This window comes from Triticum aestivum, chromosome 2A, assembly GCF_018294505.1.
Source record: "Triticum aestivum cultivar Chinese Spring chromosome 2A, IWGSC CS RefSeq v2.1, whole genome shotgun sequence".
Lineage (NCBI taxonomy): Eukaryota > Viridiplantae > Streptophyta > Magnoliopsida > Poales > Poaceae > Triticum > Triticum aestivum.
Window position 1 is genome coordinate 79,691,291 of NC_057797.1, and position 11,148 is coordinate 79,702,438.

The following is an 11,148-nucleotide window of genomic DNA, read 5'->3' on the forward strand; positions in this document are numbered from 1 at the left end:
CATCTCTTCTAATTTTGTGGCCCTCCTTCGTGCACACATTATCTCCCTTGCGTTCCTCTCGACCCTGAAGGCCACAATCCACCTCGGAGCCTGAACTCGTGAAAATGATGAGCTCTTGCGGCACGCGCTAGAACCACTTTGACACGTCTTCCTTTGCCGCCCAGGAAGGATCCGTTTGTGCTGGGAGGAAGTGGGGACGATGGAGCCGTCCAGACTTCCACGTCGGGGTGGAAGGAGGAGGAGTGAGGCAGGGCCTGCCTGCTACTTGTTTCCACTATCGCCCTCCTGCGCGCGCTTCCTCCACCACGCCCTTCAGGAAGGCAACTTCCACCTCATGGGGAGGGGTTCGATGCCATCGCATGGGAGAGTGAGACCAGCAATGACTCATATGTGGAATGGCAGTGAGTGGATCGTGCGAAAGAATCTTGGGAATGGGATGAATGGCTTGGTCAGATTGACGACATCCACACAGGTTTTTGTGCAAACAAGAGGGCAAAAAATTTAGAAGGGAGGACTTTTTGGAGGGTTTTGTGCAAAAGGTCACCACATGGCAATAGTCAACCTACCACCCGTGAAAGTCAAGGCCGATGTAGCGCAAATAGGACTAACTTGACACCCCTCGAATAGTTTTAGGACTTGTCGTGTATTTTAATCTTCTCCTAATTTAGAACCCTCGGATGTTAGTTGAAAGTGCTAGTTATCGACTAGAGGGGGGGTGAATAGGTGATTTTTATGAATGTATTCGAGACAGGAAATATCTTCGAAGATGCAGAAGTGAAATACTCCCTCCGTCTCAAAATAAGTGTCTCAACTTTATACTAACTTTAGGACAAGGTTGTACTAAACTTGAGACATTTTGGGACGGGGGGACTAATAACTAAACAGAATACAACGGAAGATAAACTACACTAGTCATGCATGAATGTCAATGAACAATTGAAGTGATGCACGAAGCCAAATAACAGCTAGGTAGAACAGAGTAGATAAGGAAGATAGTGTGAAGACAAAGATGTAATCAGAGGGGATGTCTTCACACAATGTCTTCAAACAGAACATGCATGCAAAGGCTTCACGAAACTAAACAATAAGTTAAGGAGTGAAGGGATAGAACCAGTTGCTCGGTGAAGACAAATGATTTGTTAGACCAGTTTGAATTGATGTGACAACTGTACGTCTGGTTAGGGAGACTAAAATTGAACTCAGAAGACCACGTCTTCACCTTATCCCCCTTGAGCTAAGACCCACAAATCTCACCCAATCACTCAGGTGGGTCTTCAAGGTAGACTTCCAAACCTTCAGAGACTTTGTTCATTGCAATCCATAATGACTCTTAGATGCTCAGAACGCGACGCCTAACCGATTGGAAGATCGCAGTCTTCAAGTGTAACAAGTCTTCAGTTCATGCAGAACCGAAAGGCTTCAGTGATGCTCAATCACTTTTGGGCTCAGGGTGTTTTCGGTTTTGTCCTCGCAAGGATTCTCTCTCAAAGGTTTCAAGGTGGGTTGCTCTCAAACGACAAAAGTTGCGCATTAACTCGGAGCAGCCACCAACTTATGATGGAGGGGGTGGTCTATTTATAGCCAGGAGGCAACCCGACATGATATGTCTGAAATGACCCTGAGTCAGTGGACAACTGGTACGTGCCCAACGGTCGAATTTGAAACACACGCGGAGCTTGACCTGGGCTCCAAGTAAAGCCGACTCAACTAACTCTGGAAGAGGTTTTCTCTCATAGTCTTCGCTCGAAGACATTTGATTTTAGGTTGGGCATCACGTCAGCTTTCTGTCTTTATTTACCTCGACCCCACTTAACAGTTCAGTGGTTTCTATGACTCAGGAAAGAATAAAATGAAACTACCAAAAGACTATGTCTTCGCGCTCCGTTGTCTTCAAGTGAAAGTCTTCGCGTACCATTATCTTCAGCACGAATGTCCTCGCGAACCACCATTATCTTCAATGTCTTCATACATTTTTAGGGGTCATCTTTGATGGGTAAACCGAATCAATAGGGACTTATATCTGTGTTCTCCCATGAATCTCACAAACACATTAGTCCCACAACCAAGTTTATTGTCAATACTCCAAAACCAACGAGGGGTGGCACTAGATGCCTTACACCAGTACAAGTTGTACTTGAGTGGTTCATGTCTTAAGGTTGTACCGTGCTCCCAAGTCATAGTAGTAAAGCTACAACATTTCAAAATATAACATGGCTAGATTATCACGATATGAATTTAGTAGAACATGAATTTCATTGTCAAGTTTCATTCATACATCGAGAAACGAAGAAACCTTTTGATTGCAAATATTGACATTAGCAATGGTTTCCCTCACACACATATAACAGTTGGCCGGTCTCTAGGAGAAGCTCTCGACCGTCACCCTGGCCAATGATGTGGAGGACACCATTGTTTGGAAGTTCACAAAGGATAGCATGTATACCACTTTCTTCGCCTACAAGGCGCAATTCGAGGGTCTCATTTTCAAACTTAGTCCATTCGGTGTGGAAGGCATGGGCATTGTGGAGTTTTTTTGCTTGCTTGGTACTACAAAATAGGATTTGGACACCTGATTGTTTAGTTCATCATGGGTGGCCCAATTGCAGCCCCTGTCCCCTTTGCAAGCAAGGTCAATAACCAAAGGCCCATCTTCTTTTCCAATGTCACTTCATGCTTCGTATCTGGAATAACATTATCCCTTGTCTTGGCATGCATGACATCACTCCGACTACTTGGCGAAGAAATGTTTCGGTGGGAGATTGACCGAATGGTAACCTCCAGATATGTCGTGGATCTCCTAAGGCGCTTGCCTCCCCGATGTTGGTTATGTCTTGGGAGATTTGGTCAGAGCAGACCACTAGTGATGGGGGGACGCCTATGGGGTAGGCCCACAACTATGTATGGCCCAACTAAAGGACCGTGAAGGTTACAACCCACGAGGCAACCAAATGAGGGGCATGTCTTCCAGTAGTTTAAGTGACTACAGTCGGACATCGTCCCCTCCAGTCGGGCGAATGTAACAAGTCGGCCATCCGCATGATCAACATCAGCCGGTCTTTCGCAGTCGGTTACGGGAGGTGTCGCCCACTATCTCCATGATGCATTAAAGACAACCATCACCCAACGCCGAATATCTAGTTAACTATGGTCATTACTACTAGTAAAGCCATGAAATGGTCGGTCGTGCCTGGCCGTTACTGCTATCGTTATTACCAACCCGTTATAACATTCCCCGTGGCGCACTCTATATAAATTGGGAGGAGGGCATCGGGTTGAGGGTCGAACACTCTGTTGCACTCTTACGTGCAAAGGCAGGAACACCAACACAAGAGCATGGTATCACATCCCTCGACAAGGTCCTGAACTTGTATAAACCCTTACGCGTACTCTGATCTACACCTTATGGTGGACACAACGCTCCTCCACACACACCCCTATAGTATTGTCAGGAAAATTACCACGGCAGCTAGGGTCTTCGGCAACATCGTCGTCCCTTCGATGGTCCTTATCTCTAAAATTAAGAACAAGATCTCTCTTTGGTCTTTGGCGGTCGCCAAGCATTTGAGTACCATTCATTTCTTTTTTACTTCCTATATTAGATTTGTCTGAAGTCAGACTCTCCAAAATTCGATTTATACAAAAAATTATTAATATTCACAATACGGCATCAATATCATTAGATCCATCATGGAATATATTTTCATATTATGCTTATTAGGTATTACAGATGTTTATAAATTTGGTCAAACCTTGCAAAGTTTGACTTCAGACAAATCTAATATGCGGAGTAAAAAAACAAAGGGAGTATTGTAATGTCGTGAGAGTAGATTTTATTTCCCTACTTTGTGGGTCTTGTTTAAACTCCTTCCTTAATCAATGAAATGGCAAATCTTTTGCATTGTTTAAAAATAGGACTTTAATATAATTCTTACGCCATATTTCAGGGTTAAAACTCCAACGTTCTTAAATACGTCGGATCCCGACTGAACGCATGGCAATAAATCACTGCAGTATGGCAATTTTTCTGTTGATTTATTATGCTATATTGCAATTTTCACTGTAGAACATGGCAAAAATCCTTATACACAAACACGGCAATTTTATCTGTTTTCGCATGGCAATTCTCCTCGTCAGAATTTTAACATTTTTGAAAAAAACCCACAAAGAAACAATATCCAATTAAAACTCTTTTGTTAATGATAGGATGATTTTGTACTTTCTTCTCTCTGTGTGAATTGAATCCGGAGTTCACAATTTTCTACTTTATCAATTCATTGAGCATCTTTGATAAATTCTCCAACATTCTGGTTGTACTTATCATGAATTGGGATACCTGGCCATGGGCAGACCGGCCCGGACCAAAAATCCTAGACCGAGCCTGGAAATTGAGCCCGACGAGCAGATCAGGCGGGCTCGGGCTTACAGAAAACAAGATTTTAGCCGTAGTTAGGTCGGGCCGACCGGGCCGTGTCGGGCTTTTTCAGACACAGGCCGGGCTTGGGACTGGGTTTTCAGCACTGGTCTTTTTTGGCCCGGCCCGAAGCCCGATATATGCCCAGGTATACTTGGGAGCACAGTGTGTGAGTGTAGCCGTCGCTGTGCAACCGCAACATCCGTTGATTACTCTCTAGTGAGCTGAAAGCAGCCCAGCGGCTGGCCGACTGGTCACTGCGGCGCCATGATGCTCGCCCTGGACCATGGTGCTAACGTAGATTCATAGTACTCCCCCACAGCAGCCTACCGTGCATGCACCTGAGCCCACCCCCCACAGCATGATTGCAACCGGCGAACCGGCCCGGCGCCACGCCACCGGGCACCATTGGCTCCGCGGCGCGATCGCCACAGCGGCCGGAGCGCGACGGCACGGGGGAGGACGCGTCCCTGTCGCGGCCCACGCGGGCGAAAGCGACGTCGGCCTGATCGCTTCGCCGAACCGGGACCGGGCCGGTTGCACGCGTGGCCGCGAGCCTCGCGGCCAGCGGCAGCTGCCCGCCCGGGCACCCCATGTGCGCGGGGCAGCTTCCGGCGCGGCGGTGCGGCGCCGTCGGCGGGGAGCACGTAGGCAGGGCGGCACGTACGTACGAAGTGACCCCGGCGCCCGCCCCGGCGTCGGCGGGGGACACGTCGGGCGCGGGCGGCACGACGTGGCCCCAGAGCGAGAGCGAGAGATCTTTGGGTGGCGCGATCGGGCGTGCGCTCCTGCTGGACGCTTTGCTGCTTTTGGTTCTCGTTTAGCACGTACGGTACGCGCTACTACTGGTCAGGCTTTTCTGGGAAGCGCGTCGTTTTGGCGCCTCGTGGACGCGGTCGCGCTTCGAAACGTTGAGCACATGGCCGCAATATGTGAGGCTGAGGAGCGGGTACAGCACAGTATAGGTGCTCCCACTTGGCTTGGCTTCACGATTCTCTCCATTTTAAACCGAGGCCATGGTTATTTCTATACTATTTTCCCTAGCCACGTGAATCGCGTGTGCGTGCGTGTGTGTCTGCCTCGCAGTGCGGCGAAAAAGAAAGAAAGCTGGGGTCATCTCTGGCAGCCTGGCTCCTCGTGAACTTCAGGCGCGCTGTGAGCCTGTGACCTGCACTTACCATCAAAAGTTACCATCATAAGTTGGTGCATCAACCAAGTATCACGCGACAAATCACCATTGCGAAAGGCGGATGAGGATCGCTCTACCGTGCTGCCGGATCCGGCGATAAGCTAATTAAACCGTCTGGCGCATCATTGTCCCGCCGACGGCGACGGCGGAGCCAATCAATTAGGCATGGATTGACGCATAATGTATCCCGTCTTGTCGTTTGACGGGTTCTTCTCTCCGGCAAAGACGTACGTACGGTGTTGAAATTCGGCGGTGCGGCTCGGCTCGAATTATTGATGTCTGGACGGCGGCCAACGTACTACAACAGCGCACATCCCCGTCGATACAGTTCAGCGTGCATCTACTTTTTTGTGTGGCGCGATTGTGATATGTTTTGCTTAGCCACTGAACTGACATTTACATCGCCGCTTTCCTTTTCGCTCATATTTGTTACGCTTTTATTGACTAGAACAAGAAACCGGTGAAAAAAGAACGAGCAAGATATGCCTGGAATGTTGTGGATGTAATTAGAAAAATGCATTTTGGTTATACCAAGATATCTCATAAAATGTACAAACAATTAGCAAAATTATTATGTTGGCATTTTTCCCCGAAGGGTGCCCCTTTGATAGGCCTGCAAAAGCTCTCTACCAAGATATTATGGGTACACAAATAGTAATAAATACAATACACATCTAAACTTAATTGGTATAGTCTTTGCTGTTGTTCCAACTAGATATCATAATTTTGCATCTATTTTTTCTTTATTACATTTAATCGATTTAATTATCTGTAATATGTTCTTAAGAGGAGATGTTTCAAAACAAACACATAAATATGGCTTCCAGAAACAAATGGTTTACTCCTACATTTTTCTAGCAATCCTGAATGTTAGAGTGCTAACATGAAACAACATGCATTTTAACATTTATATGATCACCGCCGTGTGTTTAAGTTTTTCAATTGTAATGAAAACATTTAAATATTTATTGCATTCGAAAAAATGTGTCATAAAAATAAAAAAAGTTTAATATAAACAAGTGATAATCAACATTATCAAGTCATAGTAGTCACTAGTTGCTATATTTCACAATATCTTCTGTACATGAAATATAAGTTTACCATTTTAGACATTATATAATAAAGTATATAAATTATACTTATATATATTGTTTGAAAAGATGACTAAAGTTATGTCTCTTACATTTCAAAATAATCTACACATGTGTAACTATAAACTAATTATATTATATATTGAGTCCAGAGCATGATTAATCTGTTATGAACTTATCGCTATGGGAATATCCGTCAGCAGGCCTACGACCTACAACCAGATCGGGCTTAGACCTAACAACAGAGAGATCCGCATCCCGCCTATCGCTCACCTCATTGCTAGCACCGAAGACAGGGTGGAGAGATCGCAATCTCCGAAGCTGAAGACATTATACACCTGGGTCTTTATCCCGGAGACGGACGCCCGTCAAGACAATAGTTTGGACCCAGCCTACGATATAGGATCTGACTTTATGTCGGCCCAACCACACGTAGACGTGCTCCTGAACACTGAGCGATCAGATCCGGACATAGCCCCGGTGCGGCTCGCCGCTGCCAACGCTCCGGACTCACAGCAGACGGCAGTGCCAAAAATTTAACCACCCACCTCCACGCCGAATATTGTCCGGATGCGGGATGACCGAACGTATGGGACCTGATATAAGTAAAGCAGCAGCTCGAAGAGACGGTCCATCATTACTGGGCTAGATTTCTCCTGGTCAAAACAAGATAGCGGACTGTCGTGACGAAGAAATAATTGAAGCCTTTCGGTTCAACTGCCGGGATGTGGGGATCTTAAACGCCCTTGCCCGCCGCCGTGTGCAAAACTTTGTCGAATTATCGGACATGGTACGCAAATACTGCGCCATGGAAAGAACCCGGAGGCTACAACAAATGCACAAGGAATCAGTCCCTCCCAGGAAAGCTCAAGCAAAGCGGGCATATGCAAGACAGTCGCCTGAACACGAGCCTACCAAAAAGAAAAATCGACCCCGAATGGTCCTGGATGAATTATTGGATAAACCATAGCCCATACACTCAGCCCTGCTTAACGCAAATCCAACTCACAGGCTTCGAGCTTGTTGGGTGGTGAGGCAGGTGGCCAAAAGTGGCAAAGATATCCTTGGTCTCACACCTCCTTATAGACGATCAACAACCCCACCCCACGGCGACAACGTCCTGACAGTTTACGAGACGTTCTCCTCGAACAACCAAAGGAAAAGGGCTCTTCGAGAGCTCGGCCAAGTCTACCAGGTGACGGCCGCATAGCCATGGGCAGACACACCTACCACCTTTGATTAGAAGGACGAGCCAAGGTCCCACCCCACCCACGCGCCCGCCGCACTAGTCCTTGACCCCATAATCGATGGCTTCAGACTAACTACAGTACTGATGGACGGGGGCAGCGGCCTGAACCTCATTTATGAGGACACGCTCGACAAAATGCAGCTCAACAGATCCCGCATCGAGCACAGTCATACCACATTCTGAGGAATTATACCCGGCAGGGAGGTGCGTTGTTCCGGATGCATAACCTTGGACGTAGTATTCAGTACCCCCGACAACTACAGATCTGAACCCTTGCTATTTCACATTGTGCCTTTCCACAACGGATACCACGCCCTCTTGGGACATGAGGCATTTGCCAGATTCCAAGCCGTACCGCATTATGGATACATGAAGCTCAAAATGCCAGGACCAAATGGCATGATCTCGCTCGCCAGCGATCTGAACACAGCCCTCCGAGCTGAAAATAAGACCACATCGCTTGCCCTTGCAGCACTATCTGAGGCCCTCGAAGCCGAAGAATTAACAATGCTCCACACTACATTCAATAGGAACGACTTGGTCCTCAGTAAAAGGCCAAAATCCATGTCATTTAAACCAGTTGACGTGATAGTAGAATTTCAAGTACACCCGACAGACCCGAATAAAACGGCGTCCATCAGAGCACAGTTGGATCCCGTAGTTGAGGAAGCGTTGCGCACATTTTTTTGCATGAAAATTGGAACATATTCGCTTGGCACCCTTGAATATGCCAGGCATCCCACGGAGGCTGGCGGAGCACAGCTTGAACATCATAAAAGGCTTCAAGCCAGTCAACCAGACACTGCGTCGATTCTCCGAACCCAAACGACAGGCCATGGGTGAAGAATTGGCAAAGCTATCGAAGGCCAGATTCATCTGTGAAATTAAGCATCCTGATTGGCTAGCAAATCTAGTCATGGTACCTAAGAAGGACAAGTCCTGACGGCTCTGCGTTGACTTCAAGGACCTAAACAAGGCCTGCCCCAAGGATCCCTTCCCCTTACCTCACATATATCAGATCATCGACACCACTGCCGGACACGACTCACTATGTTTTCTTGATGCATACTTCGGATATCACCAAATAAAGATGAAGGAGTCTGACCAAGCTGCAACCGCGTTCATCACCCCCTATGGGCCATTCTGCTTCAACATGATGCCTTTCGGGCAAAAAATTACGGGAACCACATACCAACGCATGATTGAAACATGCCTGGAAAACCAAATCGGCAAAACGGTCAAGGAATACGTAGACGACATGGTCATTAAAACCAAAAAAGTCGATCAGCCCGTGGACGATCTTTGCCTGACCTTCAAAAATCTACGAGCTTATGATATACGGCTTAACCCAGACAAATGTATCTTTGGAGTCCCCGCAGGCAAATTGCTCGGATTTATTATCTCCCATAGAGGAATTGAGGCCAATCCGACTAATATCAAGGCCCTGTCCCAACTAGCAATACCAATGGAGCTCCAACACATGCAGAAGCTGGCAGGTTGCATGGCGGCTCTAAGTCGTTTCATCTCCCGCCTTGGCGAAAAGGCACTGCCTCTCTACAGGCTCCTCAAAAAAACAAAAAACTTTGAGTGGACCAACGAAGCAACCATGGCACTGGAGGAAATTAAAACACTCCTGGCAAACAACCCTATCCTGGCCGCACCAGGTATCGGTGAGCCTATGTTGTTGTATATATCAGCCACCAATCAAGTGGTGAGTGCGGTGCTTGTGGTTGAACAGGAATCAGAGTGCCACAAGTTCTAGGTTAAAAAAACCGGTCTATTATGTGTCAGAAGTCCTCACACCGTGCAAATCCCGATACCAGCACTACCAAAAGATAGCATATACAGTCTTTATGGCATCCCGAAAACTATGACACTACTTTCAAGAGTGTTTGGTGACAGTGGTATCCGAGGTACCCCTCAATGATATAATCAATAGAAGGGATGCCACGGGCCGCATTGCCAAATGGGCCATAGTGCTTCTTCCCTTCCAGATTGTATACAAACCACGCCGAGCTATTAAATCTCAGGTGTTGGCCGATTTTCTATCCGAATTGAGCGAAGACGAACTCCCTAGGGAATATAATACATATGCACACTGGATGATGTACTTAGACGGCTCTAAAATGCTAGCCGGACTGGGGGCTGGGGTGATCCTAATATCCCCCACAAGTGACAATATCCAGTACGTTCTACATATTATGTACACGGATTCCAATAATGCGTCCGAATACGAGGCACTATTGCACGGCCTTAGGATGGCAACATCGATGGGTGTTCGATGACTAGAGGTGTGAGGAGATTCGAACCTTGCCATCTCCTAGGTTAACGGTGAATTTGACGCCAAAGACCCAAAAATGGTGGCATACAGAAACGTCGTCTCAGGATTTCAGCCCGATTCGAGGGTCCAGAATTCCATCATGTCTCCAGCGACAGTAACCAAGCCGCGGATGTCCTTGCCCGCATGGGCGACAAGCACGACCCAGTACCTAAAAAAACCTTTCTAGAAAGGCTCTTCAAGCCATCCGTGGTATGGCAGGGCGGGGATAGTGGCACCACAACCAGTAAGCCCGCCAAGATCATCACCCCAGAAATCGAGCCCGATGACTATATCATCGGGGGATCCGCACTCGAAGAAACAGCCTAGGCCCACGAGATCATGGCCATAATCGCCCCATGGACCGAGCCCTTGATTGCCTACCTCCTGCACTACAAAAAAAGACACATCGGTGACATTTTGGGCCGAATAATTTTTTTGTCATACATATGACATTTCTATGACAATAATTGTGACAAAACCCGGTATCATCATAGATGTGGTGGGCTCATACTTCTATGACAAAAAATCATGACAGAAAATGGGCTTTTCATCCTGGGCGGGCCGGAGACGCAGCTGCATGACATTCTTTGGGCCGTCCATGACGGAAAAAACCGTGGTAGAAGCGAGGGGGAGGAAAATTTCGGGGAGTTACTAGTTACGGTGGGAGGTCGGGGGCCGAGCGATGCGCGTTTCTTTTGTACACGTACGTGCGTGTGTGCGAGGCGTTTGCTCTAACTGAACCCGAGCGAGGCATTGGGATCTAACTGAACCCGAGCGATTGCACTGCAGGCTACGCGTTACTGAACCCGAGCGATCGATCGATGGCTGTTAACTGAACCCGATCGAGTGATTCCTTCGCTACTGCTGCTAACTGAAACCGATCGATGC